Source organism: Puma concolor, chromosome D4 (genome assembly GCF_028749965.1).
Source record: "Puma concolor isolate L17-30 chromosome D4, mPumCon1.1.hap2, whole genome shotgun sequence".
NCBI classification, from domain to species: Eukaryota; Metazoa; Chordata; class Mammalia; order Carnivora; family Felidae; genus Puma; species Puma concolor.
In genome coordinates this window covers 59,853,077-59,867,851 of record NC_141679.1, presented here as the reverse complement: position 1 = coordinate 59,867,851, position 14,775 = coordinate 59,853,077, and the positions used below count along the sequence as shown (strand labels likewise).

At 46.4% G+C, this 14,775-nt stretch overlaps 1 protein-coding gene across 8 annotated transcripts in view; it reads right to left on the bottom strand.

Moving 5' to 3' along the window:
* The window catches only part of FRMPD1 (FERM and PDZ domain containing 1), a 141,897-nt gene that overhangs the window by 62,198 nt on the left and 64,924 nt on the right, over positions 1-14,775 (bottom strand). Inside the window, exon 1 of one of the 8 annotated variants that reach the window (XM_086683528.1) lies at positions 11,306-11,897. The exons of 6 other annotated variants lie outside the window; for them this stretch is intronic. The gene's annotated coding sequence lies outside the window, so the exon portion shown is untranslated. Of the gene's footprint in view, positions 1-11,305; positions 11,898-14,775 lie in introns of those variants that run through there. One more of the 8 variants, XM_086683536.1, reaches the window with a different exon arrangement.

The window sequence follows — 14,775 nt, the reverse complement described above, 5'->3', positions numbered from 1 at the left end:
GCGCCCCAAGACAACCCCTATCCCAGTGATCCAGTATACAGTAAAGTTTGAGACTTATTGCTTTAAACACTCCCCATAAGCGATATCATTTACTCCCATGGTTTCAAGCTGCTCTGAGAGCCATCTGCCTCTCTAGGATCTCTACCAAGATGTCCCATAAGCAGTGGAGCCAGTTAAACCTAAAACAGAATTCACCATCTTTCTTTGCTCCACTCTTCAAATCCCCTCCTCCAAATGGAATATCTTGTTGAGGAGACTACCATTAAATTTTCTAACTGCCCACACCAAAAATTTGGGAATCATTCTTGACTTACCCTGTTTCATGCCCCACATTGATCCAGTCCCCAAGTTTTATTGACTTTGCTTCCGTTATCTTTCCTTTCTTTCTTCCTTCCTTCCTTCCTTTCTTTTTTTTTTTTTTTAGAGAGATATTGAGATTGAGCACACAAGCAAGGGAGAGGGATAAAGAGAGAACCTGAAGCAGACTCCATGCTCAGCACGGAGCCCAAAGCGGGGCCCCATCCCACGACCCTGGGATCGTAACCTAGGCTGAAATCAAGAGACAGATGCTTAACTGACTGAGCCACCCAGGTGCCCCTGCTTCTGGTTGTCTTAATCTCTCACTTCCTCTCCTTTCTTGGATTGGGACTTATAATAACCTCCTGGCCAGTCCCTACTTCTAGTTTCACCCTCCATCAATCTGCCCTCTATATGGCTACCAAAGTGATACAACATGTCATTCTAATCACATGACTCATTTTCAAACTATATTAATATATTAATTATAGTTAATTAATATATTAACTATAATTAATATATTTCAAGCATATTAACTATACAAACTGCTATGAACCAGGCACTGGGCTAAGCAATTTGTATGCATTATCTTATTTAACGCTTATTACAGTCTTCATTACAGAAAGGAAACTGAGGCATGAAGCAATTAATCTGGCCACGAGCACATGGTAAGGAAGTGACGTAACTGGAATTCCAAATCAGATTATTTTGCTTGTTTCTGGAACTGGACTCAATGATTCCAGCCTCCTTCGTCCCTCCTGGCCTCAGGATGCATCAAGTCTTCTGTGATCTGGCCCCTGCCCACCTGTCTGTCTCATCTCCCTCACACCATAACCTCCAGCAGAACTGAATTACCCCTTGTTCTACAGACAGACTAATTTCTCACACCCTCATGATGCCCGCAGATGCTGTCTCTTCTGCTTTGTCCACACCCCCTGCCCATCACTCACCAAAGTCCTACTCACACATCAATGAATGGCCGTGGTGGTACCCTGGACTAGCACAGAACACTTCCCTCTCAGCTTGTTTTCTCATCTGTAAAACCAATTACAATGATCCTTGCCCAGCTGTGTTCCAGGGTTGGTTTAAGGCTTACATCCTATTACTTATGACAATTCTTTGAGAACTATAAAGTCCTATGCAAATGTTACCAAATGTTACCTCTTTTTCTGAGGTAGTGTGAGCTCAGCTCTATCACCAAATTTGTCGGAGGCAAAAGTTGGAAGTATAAGAAGTTTATCTCTGCCATAAGAAGGAGTGAAGGACTGACACATGTTACAACATGGATGAACCCTGAAAACCCTGAAAAATGAAATAAGCCAGACACAAAAGGCCACATATTGTATGATTTCGTTTACATGAAATGTCCAGACTAGGTAAATCCATACATGAAGAAAACTTATTAGTGATTGCCAGAGGCTGTGGGGAAGGGAAAAGGAGAATGGACTACTAATGGGTAAAGGGTGTTTTGGGGGATGATGAGAATGTTCTAGAATTAGACCTTGGAATGGTCTAATGGCCTCTGCCATCTCACCTTGCACCAGGTGCAAAGGAGACATAGGAGGTGGCCGATGAGAAAGTACCCTAGGTCATCCTCACCCCAGAGTAGCAGTCCCCAAATGACAGTTGACCTCAAACTGCCCTCATGGCCCTTGCTATGTCAGCAAATATCCAGATTACCACACCTGCCACATACACCATCTGTGTAAAAAGGATTCTGGGGTATGGTACCCCCTCTGTAGCTTCATCCTAAGTGATAATATTCATTAAATCATAGGTCTGATCGTGCCAGACATGGCTTTTTTTCATGGCATACATTAAAATAAATACACCACTACTTAAACAAAAATGTTCATTCACATATTACCAAAACCCATCCTGGGTGCCATGTGGCACAAAGACAAGTCTTTGGGAAACACGGGGTCAGGGCACTGTCATGCTACTCTGATTTCACATGTGCCGAACAGGATTAGACATCTCTTAGGGAGGACACAGCTTCTTCTCTGGCTCAATACAGATGGCCTCTGCATGGCCCTCTGGGAGCTGCAGAGTGGCAAGAGGAACAGCCTGCACCAATAGGGACCAGGCTGTGCCTTCCTCTTGCCAGTGATATGAGGGCACGGACACCCAGGCCCCACTCCACGCAGAAGACTGCAAACTGGTCACACAAGTTATCTACTTTATCAGATGGACAGTGAGCCCTGGAAAGGATGTGGGAAAGGTCAGACACTCACAATAACACTATCTTCAAGGCCTCACCCCATCACAGCTATGTTTAGAGGAGCCCTGTAAGCAGCCTCAGAGGCAGATGGCAAATGTCACTGTTGAGTCAGTTGCGGCTTCTGAGCCCCTTGTTTCCACCTTGGACAGGAACACAGCACTGGATAGGGGCACAGAAGCCCTGCAATCAGATTCCTGCTCTGCTACCAGCAGGACATGTGACCCAAGTCATGTCCCTTCCCTCTCTGAGTCCCAATTTCCTACCTGTAAAGTTATGGGGTTAAGCATGGATGCATCTTGAAAACACTGTGCTAAAGTGAAAGTGGCCAGTCACCAAAGACTACACATTATATGATTCTGGTCATCAGGAAGTCAAGAATAGGCAAATCTACAGTGGGAGACAGTCATTAATGTTTGCTTAGGCTGGAAGGATTGGAGGATAGAGTTGCATAACAAAATAGACAACACTGACTACCCTCATGAAGTTTTTACTTCCAGGTGAGGCTTTCCACAGACAAGAAATGATATAAACATAACAAAGGAAATTGACAAAGAATGTTATAAAGGGTAAGTGCCAGGGAGAAAAAAAAGAATCAGATGACCAGAGCATGGGGTTGCAAGTCTGGAGTCAGGCTGACGTTCATTCACTTGGAGATTCCATCATGGGCTCTCCCACTCCTATTTCCAGAGGGCCAAAGAGTTCCCCTCTTTCTCTCCAATTCTCTAAGTCAAACCACTAGTCAAGCACCCTGCTATGACACACCTGGACAAACATCACCATGGCTCCTGCTTCCCTTTCTACCTCTGAGACCACGCTCACATTCACACATTCATTCAAGGAATGCTTACTAATCAACAACATCATGCCAGGTACAAGGGCTGAGGGGGACATGGAGACCAACAAGCACGATGCTCACTGGCATGGAGTCTGCAATTCACCAAGGGAATCAGCGATATGAACCCCTACTTGTAATTCAGAGCAGAATGGTAGAAGCCATCCGCTGGAGACAAGGGTTTTGCACCATCCTCTACAGTCTCCAAAGCACTTCATGGGCATGGGTGATCTCATTTGGTGGTCACATCTTGATCCTCCTTCTTGCATGCTTTGACAATGCTGCTGGGCTCAAGGCTCACGGCTCTTCCCCACTGACCTCTCACGTCAAGAGCACAGGCCCTGACGTGTCCTGGAATCCAATTCCAACTCTTACCACCATGTGCTAACCACACATCTGTGGACAAGTACTATAGCCTCCCTGAGCCTGTACTGTCATCTGTGAAGTGGGCTGACTTCCCCTACCTTCCAGTATATTAGATAATATACATGAAGTACTACCAGAACCCATGGCACACAGAAACTCCTCAATAATAACAGCTACACTACTGTTGTTAATTTCAGGTTATCCTCTCTTTTTTTTTTGTTTAAGTTTATTTATTTTGAGAGGGGAGAGGGCATAGAGAGAATCCCAAGCAAGCTCCGCAGTCTCAGATGTGGGGCTTGAACTCACAAACCGTGAGATCATGACCTGAGCCAAAATCAAGAGTTGGATGCATAACCGACTGAGCCACCTGGACGACCCACAAGTTATTCTCTTGTCTATAATGTTACTTAACTGTTTCATCTGTGTCTTTTATATCTTCCTAACATAAATCCTAGACTGCATTTCTCCCCAGTTGCCCGTACTCCTAACTACTGGGTAATGAATTATTAAATAAATGAATCAATCAAGTGGAACTTGGAATATCAGAGAGAGAAAAGGCACAAATAACTCTCCAGCTTCTGGTTTGGAGATGGTAGTCCTCTTCACCAAAGGGGGAAGCATGGGGAAAAGGGCAGGTTTGGGAGGAAAGATGGGTTTGGTTGGCAGATGCTGCATGTGAGGTATTGAGAAACATTCACAGATATGTCTAGTAGATGGTTGCAGCTGAAAATAAAAACTGGACAGTCCTCAGGTTGAGACCATGAGAATAAATAAATATCCTGAAAGGAGCTGCCTATCAAAATCACTGACGTCCTTTAAATAACACCAATGCCCAAGCTCCACCTGCCCAAAGATACCGATTTAACTGCCCCAAGATGAGGCCTGGACAGGGTTTATTAAGAAAGCCCTTGGAATTGTAATGTGCAGCTACAGTTGAGCACCACTAGGAAAGAATGAGCAGAAGGAAGGAAAGAATGAGCCCTGGGTGGGACTATCATTTCAGGGACTGGAGACACAAAGGAATCATGGGGAAAACTGAGAAGAAACAGTCAAAGAGGCCTGAGAGCAGCCTGAGGAGCCTGGAGAGGAGAAACGTTCAAAAGGGGGAATGAGAATAGTTTGGCAGCTCTTCAGTAAGTTAAACATAGAGTTGCCACTGACAAGCAATTCCACTCTTAGGTATATACACAAAATAGTTGAAAGCAGATGTTCAAACAGTAACTTGTACAGAGACGTTCACAGAAACACTATGTACAACAACCAAAAGATGTGAACAACCCAAAGGTTCATCAATGGATGAGTGGGTAAAAAAAATTGTGGTATATCCATACAACACAGTATTATTCGGTCATAAAAAAAGAATGAAATACTGACACATTACAATACCGATGAACCTCAAAAATTTATGCTAAGTGAAAGAAGCCAGACACAGCAGGCAACATGACGTGCAATTCCATTTACATGAAATATCAAGATAAGTCCATGGAGACAGAAAGAGATTAGTGGTTGCCAGGGACTCAGGGAGGGTATTGGAATAGAGTGTTTCAGCTTAATGGGTATAGGGCTTCCTCTTGGGGTGATGAAAAAGTTCAAGAACTAAATAGTGGTCGGGGTTGCACAACACTGTGAATGTACTTGATGCCACTGAATTGTGCATTTTTAAGTGGTTTTTAAAAGGTACATTTTATGTGTATATGTTTTACCAAAACAATATGTGACCAACCCATGACAAAACAGCCAAAAGATCCACCCTGAAAGTGACCACAGATTTGTCGACTGGCACTTTCATGATAATACATACCCCCTGCTCCTGCACAGCTACAGAAGGATCCAGGGCTGGCCTCGAAGCCACTAAGGGCCTTTCAGTTCAGATGCCATCAGTTCCCAGGGTCTTTAGCCCCCTGACATTCAGTGTGAAGTGCTTTTCTTCCCCACAGACTTTTGGTTTTTGCAAATGCCCTCATCTGTTAAGAAAAATTCTCTCGACAACCATCTGGACATAATTCAACAAAACTGCAGAACATAAACTCAAAGCCGAGACTTAGTTTTTACTTTACTATCAACTGATGTATCAAATGTCGTTAACACGCCAACTAATTTTCAGTAGCTTCCGGGCATGTCTGAGACCACAGGCACCACCAACAAAACCCACAGCAAGAGCAGTGCTTGGGAAATTCAGTCCAAGGACTCCCGCAGCTGCTCAAAGGAAGCAGCTGGATTGGACTCCATGGTCTGTGCTGGGGAAGGAAGGCGGGACCCCCAATCCATCACGCTGGAAAACAGCGGCCACCGCCACTGCAGCACAGAAACGGAATGGCTTCCAGAGCTGGGCACAACACACTTCACAGGGCTCCGGCCTCAGTGACCTGGGACGTCAGGCTCTTTCCTGGCCACAGAGGTCTTGAGTCTTCCCTGAAAGTCCTCGTCCTCCCACAGACTCGGCACTGGCCATGGACTGCTGGCCCCGGTCTCTGCATTTTTCAAGTCTTGTCCCCGGATCTTCAGACTCCAGTCTGAAGGGTCTGCAACCGTCTCAAGTCAGGAGATTTGGTCCCAAATCGGTGCCCTTCATTCAAATCAAGCACCTCTGTCAGCTGGGCCTTGTGCTGGCCACGGTAGAGGAGACTGAGGTTAATCAGACACGGTCCCCGCCCTGGGACAGTTCACACAGTGTGAGAGAGACGGCAAGGTGCGTGGATAAATGACTGCCGGCCAGTCCAAGGCAGAGTGTGGGGCCCACAGGAAAGGGACATCTGAAATGCTCCAGAGAGTCTACGAAACGGCTCCTGCCAGCCAGTCGGGCCCCCGTGTGAGGGTTCAAACCGACGGACCTCCTGGCTGGCTTAATTAAGCCCCAGTTAGGCATTGTGCCCAGAAACCTCTCCTCCCTCCAGTAGAATAGCCCAGCTCACAGCACGACATGCAGGGAACCGGGTCAGCTGTTGGGGGATGGCAGCTGCGGGCAGTGGTGTCGACAATGGTCAACAACTGCCACCTCGGCTCAGACTTAGGTCACTGAAAACCGCAGGGCCCAGAAACCAGACATTCCACCCTCAGGAAGCATTCTGCCTCCTGTCCCTGACCTCACAGAGAAGGGCCGGCTGGGGTCACCCCGCTCTGAAAGGACACAGAAACCACCCTGGCCGGATCTTTGCCTGAGGAGAGGAGGAGAAGCAGAGGCCGCAGACACTCGGTGGGGCACCATCTCTGAGGTCGGGGAACAAACAACAGACCCAGAGAATGGGTAAGTTACAGCTCATCCTCTTTCTGGAACCCTCGGAATATGCTAAGAAACCATCGAACATTCCAGGAAAAGCAGTTGGTTTAATGTAAGGCGTAAACCATAGGCGATAAAGCCATCTCTGTGCTCTGGGCACAAGTGTAAAGGGCCGCTGGGCACAGACAGGCAGGAGACTCAAAACAACAGGTCTGATCCGCCGGATACCGGGTTTAGGGAGTAAACTGAATTCATTTCTTTTTAAGTCCCCATTATTTCTGTCTGTGCACAACGACACCTGTGTTAGGATCAGAGAGACAGGCTCTGAGAAGAGAATCCAAGCTCTGAGAGATGGAGCACGGGCTCCCAGGGGGATGGCACGGTGGTGAGCCCCCGGCCACCAGCAGCCCTGCCCCTTGTCCCCCACCACCCTCACTCCCCCTGCACACCTGGAAGGGCTCAAAGGTCTGACCTCGGACTCCGTGTCTGCACCTGGCAGAGAGCTCAGAGGTCTTGCTCTCCTGGGACAGACACGAAGCAGCTCACTTTGGGGCGTCCGTGGCAGGGACATCAGGAGCACCATGAACGCCCCACTGCCCCATCCCCCATCTTCCCAGGCCCGGAACCTGGGCATTGGAGAGTCTCTGTACCCTCCCTCCGAACCCAACCACTCTCAGCCCCTGCTACTGTGACCCCCAAACATCTCCCGTGTTTCCTCTTCCGTCTCCGCTGCCATCACACACGCTCAGGCTCTTATGTGGTCTCTTACATGGTCACGCAGCATCTGCTCTCCCTGCTTCATTCAGCCTTCTCTCCTGCCATTCCATTTCCACACCACATGGCCATTTTTCTAAGATGCAGATCTGACCTGGTCACTGCCCTGCATCAAACCCTATGATGTCACCCCACAACTTCTAGGATAATTGGTTAGGGTCTGCAGTGTGAACTCTGGAGCAGTCCTCCTGGACTCATATCACTGCTCTGTCACTTACGAGATCTGTTACTATCAGGTTCCTTAACCACTTGGTGCCTCCGTTTCCCCACTGGTAAAATGTGGACAATAATAGTACCTGCCTCACAAGGTTGTTGTTAGGACTGAGTTAATGCATGTAAACTGCTTAGAACAGTGCCTGTAAATGGTAGCTACTATTTTCACAGATTTGTGCTTTTTACAGACCTTGGAGGCCCTCCCTGTTCAGGCCCCATGCAGCTGTGCAACCTCTTTGCTCTGCTATACCTCCCTCCCTCGGCCTCCCAGGGACTTCCAAAGACACTGACCCCCTTCCCTTTTGCTTTCGCCACTGAGCCTTTGCACACACCACTGTCATTGCTGGGTTACGCTATTCCTCTCCTGGCTTGTCCGACTGTCCATAGTTTCCCTCTCTCAAAACCATATTTGATTATTTATTCATGGATATCTCCTGCTGTAATACAAGATCCATGTGAGCAGGGCCATGGGTGCCTGAGTCACCATGATTCTTCAGTGTTTAAAATAGTGCTAGCTAATGGTGCTAGCTAGTCAAAGCCCAGGCCCTAGGAAGACAGCCCTGCTGAAATGAATCAGAAGGACCAGGGTCTTCTCTATACATCAAATACTAGACGTCACAGCACATCTATAAGTTCATGGCATTCCAATTTGCTACAACTATTCCCACAAGAGCCACCACTGGAAGAAGGCAGATCCTTGACTTAGATTCAGGTGTTCTAACAAAGTAAGTCGGTGACTGAGAGGGAAAACAGCTTGGAGGAGAAAAAAGCAGCATGGAAGATCCACATTTCAGGTGCTTGATGTTCAGATTTTATGTGACCTGACATTACCAGGTCATTCCTGAGTAAAATGAATACAGATCCATTTTGTTTAAAAGACAATGTTAGAAAAGAAAAACAAAGAAGGGAGGAGTTGTGGAAGTTTCCTATAAAGCCCTTCTGTTAAGCAATTTCCATTTTCTTGCAGATTCCTCGTTATAAAATTAGAACTGTGTTCCCCTGGACAATAATCTATGCCCTGGAAGCTTATTTCAAAACCCAATGACCACCATAAGAAAAGCAATTCCTTCCTAATTAAACATTAAGATGATTGGTCAATGTATCAACATACCACTGCAAAATAGTTACAAAATAAAAACAAAGCCTCCCCACCTCCCCTTCAATCTGCTTCCTACTCTGATGGCAGATTAATTTTACTAAAAGCACAGCTCTGCTCAAGCCTTGCCCTCATTCAAAACCCTTCAGTGGCTCCCCATTGCCTTCAGGATAAAGAACAAACTCCTAGCGGGTGTTTGAAGATCCTTCTCCTTTTGGCCCTGACCTACTTGTGTAGCCTCATTTCCTTCTAATCACCTTCAAATAACCCCTGGCCCAAACAAAATGCACTGAGAGTCCCTGCCACGCCTTTATCTTTTCCCCACTTCTGCCTAGAATGTTCTTACTCCCTTCTACCCCCCACGTCAAAACCCTGACTCCTTGTAAGACTCACTCAAATGCTACCTCCTCCATGAAGTCTTCTGTGATGTCCTCCTCCCTAATACATGCTGCCCACCATCTTCAGGCTTCCATAACCTTTTACTAGAGATGATTCTCATGTATTTATCACTGGCTGGCTTGTATTGTTATTTCTGCACATATTCTCTACTTCCTGATAAACTATAAACCCAAATACATTCTCCCCTCACATTTAACATATGTCATGCAAATAGAAAGTACTAAAATTTTGAATGAATCAAGTAACAAGCGGCAGAAAACAGTACAATATGGCTGGCAGCAACTGAATTTATCACTGCACTTAGAGAGGTAGCAAGTCTGGAAACGTGAGAACTCTATCCCAGTGGTTGGAACATTTTGTCTACAAACCTGTTTCTATCAAAATCCCCTATTTAGTCTCATTATTTATCCATTGACCTTTCACTCCTGCTGGATGTGTGTGTGTGTGTGTGTGTGTGTGTGTGTGTGTGTGTGTGTGTTGTGAAGAGGGGAGGAAGCAGAGTAGAGGAGGGGTATTATCATCAAAAATAGGCAGCAGCAACAGAGAAGCTCCTTCAGTGAAGACAGCTCAAAATCCACAGAAGCATCAAGTGTGTCCTCTACTGACTGTCAAACACAGGGAGGGGGAAATTGAAGTCCTGCCGGGCAGTGGTTCCCACTTTACTGAGGACCGCAGAGCTTGTGAAAACCCAGGTGGGCCCCACGCCCAGAGTTTCTGTGCCTGTAGGTTGGGGTGGGGCTCAGATTTTGCATTTCTGACAAGCTCCAGGATATGCTGATAGGGACCGTGCTTTAAGGATCCTCCATGTAGATGAACAAATGAATCAAGGGGTTCAAGGTGCAAGGATCAGCCCCTTGTATATGATACAAGTGTTTTTAAGGCTAGAAAATTCATCTTTAATCAGATTAAGGCACACGGAGAAACAACATCATATCATGGTTTTTCCTTCTCACTTGTAATTCAGAACCTAAATTCTAAATTCTACAGGGTAGACCAGAAAGTTACAAAGGAGTTAAGAGACCTAGGTTCGAGTCCTGATTGTGTCACCAGTTAGCTGGGTAACCAACGACTCCTCACTATTCTTTCTGGACATCACTGCACAATTAGAACCACAGAGATACTCAACCTGAAAAATCTCCAGGGTCAGGTCTTACATCCCATGATCTCACAATTTTAAAAACCTGTTGGCAACTTAGTTCCAAAACTAAATATTATCCTATCTCTATATAAAATGCTTAAAGATACTGCAAATTGAAAACTGAAAACACGAGAAATAATTAACAGTTAAACTGGAGAAGAGCCCATAATAACTGCAATTATGAAGACTGAAAGAAACTTCACTTATATTTCACAAATAATAAGTGCTCAAGAATATACCATGGAAGTAGATTTTAAAATACACAGCAAATATACTACCGTTAGGAAATTACTCAGCCATAAAAAAGAATGAAATCTTGCCATTTGCAATGATACGGATGAAGCTAGAGAGTATAATGTAGTGAAATAAGTCAGAGAAAGACACATGCCATACGATTTCACTCGTATGTGTAATTTCAGAAACAAAACAAATGAGCAAAAGGGAAAAAAGAAATCAAGAAACAGACTCTTACATTATAGAGAACAAAATGATAGTTACCAGAGGGTGGGGGGGATGGGTTAAATAGGTGATGGGGATTAAGAAGTACACTTGTGGTGATGAGCACCGGGTGATGTATGGAAGTGTTGAATCACTATATTGGACACCTGAAACTAATATAATGCTGTAAACTACCCGGAATTAAAAACTTAACTTAAAAAAATGCTACAATTAAAAAAAAAAAAAAAACAGCTCCCTTTCTGCAAACCTTCTAGAGAAAGCAAGACATGTTACAGAATGAGAGAGTAACTCACCAGTGGAGCAGAGCTGACGGGATTCATCCAAGGAGAGAAATCAGCCCCTCTTCCCCACGTTGGCACCTCCCCTCCATCCCAGGGGCACACTGCTCCTGGGCCGCCCAGCACACAGCTCTCTTTAAAGAGAAAAGGCCACCTTCCCAAGATCGTGGCCACAAGAATGTAAGGATCAAATGACCTTCCCCTAGCTCATCAATGAGCCCAAGGAAAGCTGATCGCCGGGCCATGTGGGCCCAGTCGCAGGGTCCCCCCGGGGCCTGGCGCCCACTTTCCTGCTGCTCCGGGGCAGTTGCAACCATGCCCTCCGCGGGAGTCTGGCCTCTCCCCTTTCAGCACCACAGGCCCAGAAGTCATCCAGATGCCATCTCATCCTCCCCACCTCAGCCACTTGAACCAGCCGAGAGAGGAGACCCCACAGGCCCTCGATGGCAGCCCGCCTGCCACTGGGCCCGGAGCGACCGAGAACACGAGGCCCCAGGTCTCACGGGGCACCCATTCTGTGGCTGCGGGGCTGACTGGGCACCTGCTCGCCCGCCCCCTTGTGCCCAGCTGACCCGGGTTAAAGTGAACCGCACGGCATTAAGTCGCTAAGCCTCCCGGGGAGGTAGGTCACCCTCAAACACATTATCCCCCCTCAACAGATGGGGAAATGACGCCACAGGAAGATTAAATAACCCACCCGGCCTCACACAACCTGCCGCAGGTGGAGCACGAGGTGATCCCAGCCCTCGAGCCGGCTCAGGGGTCCAGAATGCTCCAGATAAAGCCCTCCCGGCGACGGGGACTTGCACAGCAGAGCCAAGAAAGAAAGAAGCAGAGGGCCCCTGCTGAAAGCCACTCCAAGTGTCCCTCTTTTCCCGTGTGTCCCCAGAACACCGTGTAAGAGGATGCTTTTCAACCACAAGCATGAGAGGGGCCGGAGTGTGAGTGCAGGTGCAGAGGACGGGCTCGTAGACAGAAAGGGCCCTTGGTGATTGGCCCCAGAAGGGCTCAGGCCGAGCCGGGTTCTGTCCGTGCCCTCTGCACCCCACAGGGCTCTGCACGAACTGGTGGCCCTGGCCTGAAACCATGCCTGTTTCACTCCTTCCTTCGATGAGTGCTTACATATCTAACAAGGGCAAGTCACTGAGAGACACACAGGATGAACTGGACCATCCTCCAGTCAAGAGATGTCATCGAGTGTATGTAAATCACATACATACAAGTGGAGATTAGTACAGGCACAGCAGGGGGGCTGGTAGTGGTTGATGATGGGAGCTCATGTCCAGCTGTGGCTACAGTTGGGGGATACAGGGGCAGGTGACCAGGCTATGAAGGGTGGGACAGTGACACCTGCAGGGGTGAGGAGAAGGGTATAGAAAGTGCAGGGAGATGACTCTGGCCTGCCCTGAAGACCTGGCTGAGGGGTGTGAGGGACCAAGGGCATGTCAAGTAGGGTTCAGGACTCAGGGTAGGAATGGCAGGTGGAAACCCTATCACCAAAGGCCTTAAGTGTGTGACTAAGGAGATTAAACTTCCCTCCTGGCCACAGTGCTCAGCACGGCGCCTTGCTCACAGTAGGCACTCATTACCGTTAAGGAGCAAATGCAGGAAGGCAATTTCATTTATGACAAATATATGACAAGTGTAAAAGAATATGCCACAAAAATTGCCTCGATTCTTTTCATCAGGTGATATCTGGTCAAAACAACTCCTCAGTTTAGTTTAACTATAAAATATTTGCTACATTCTGCCCGAAATGGAGACCATAAGACTTGCCATCAGCTTCTCACCCAAGAACACTGTGAAAATTAATGATGAGGTAATGTCTGAAATGCTCAGAGCTCTTTGGAGATGTGTGGCAAAAGACATCACTATTATTAATATTTAAAGAGATTCTACCCAGCTCTGATCTCTTTTTCTGCAGACTAATGTTACGTCCACAGGATAAGGTGATGCCAGATTGGCCTCTAAATAAACCTTCCAACCGACAGTGCCCAATGCAGGTGTATTATCCTGAGTCCCTTACATGGGGCTGATGGGGCCCATCACAACAATGTGGGGCTGGTCTATGACCTGTTACTGAGGGTTGCCAGAGGATGAAGGGGCCAAATGGACCACACAGAAGAGCAAGATAGAGTTCAGAAGGTGGTCTTCCTTGGGATCCCAATTTTTAGGCACTCAAGAGAGTCCAGTGAAGACTTCAAGGGGAATCATTTTTGAAAAACCCACATCCTAAGCCAGTTAACATTTTTAAGTCTAATGCAGTGCCCAAGAAAGGAAGATATAAGAATAGCTCCCTGGGCTCAATTACAAATGGAGTGGAAAGAATAATTTCAAAAGTTCAAGGGGAAAAAAAATCAATCTATTTCCTTCCCCCAAAGCTTTCTCTTCTATAAATACACTCATACAAATAGACCGAAGACCACTCTTCCTTATGAAAACACTACCTGTCTGGAATTTGCAAGATAAACGATGTGCCCATCTTGCTTTCAATGCACTGAAGCTCAAACAATGCTCTCCAGTAGCTTCTCTCTTCTTCTTAAGACTCACACTTAAGACTCTTCTTAACACTCACACCCCTTCCCCCATTATAAAAGTAATACATGTGCCTGGTTTTTGAAATTAGTCTTCCTTGGAAAGAAGAAAGCAACAATTATCTGCTACAGTCTACAAATTGCTAATTACCCTTCTAGCCTCTTTGTGTGAAAATACACATTTTCAACATAACTGTGAATGTTCTGTATATGCTGGGCTTTAGCCTGATTTTTTTTCCTAGAACAATACCCCTTAAACATTTACCTATGTCTTTATTATTGTACAGCATTATTTTCTATGTCCTATTGATCAGAGTGCCATTTTTAAAGCTAACCCCCTATTGCTGGACATTTGCTCTATTTTAGCAGTGTCTGTGTTACAAGCAATGTTGAGATAAACATCTTTGCATAATACATCGTTAGTTATTCTCTTAGGATAAATTCCTGGGAGAGGTGCTGCTGTGTGAAAAACTGCACAAGTTTGTACAGCTTTAGATCTGGCCAAATTGCACTCCAGAAGGGCTATTGCAGGCTTACTCCTCCATCAGTGGAAGAGCCACCTCCCCTAAATGCTCACTGACACCTACCTTAGTAAGTTTACAAAGGAGGTGTTGCTTTATTTGCAGTCCTTTGATTACTCTGGAGGCAGATTCTTCCCCAAATGCTTCATGCCTACAGTGTTTTTTCCCCAGAGTATTTTTTTTTAATGTTTGTTTATTTTTGAGAGAGAGAGAGAGCACAAGCAGGAGAGGGGCAGAAAGAGAGGGAGACACAGAATCTGAAGCAGGCTCCAGGCTCTGAGCTCTCAGCACAGAGCCCAATGTGGGGCCCAAACCCATGAACTGCGAGATCTCAGCCAAAATCAGACGCTTAACTAACTGAGCCACCCAGGCGCACCGCCCCCCCCCCACTTTTTTTTTCAACTGTATGCTTGCACTCATCAGAAAACCA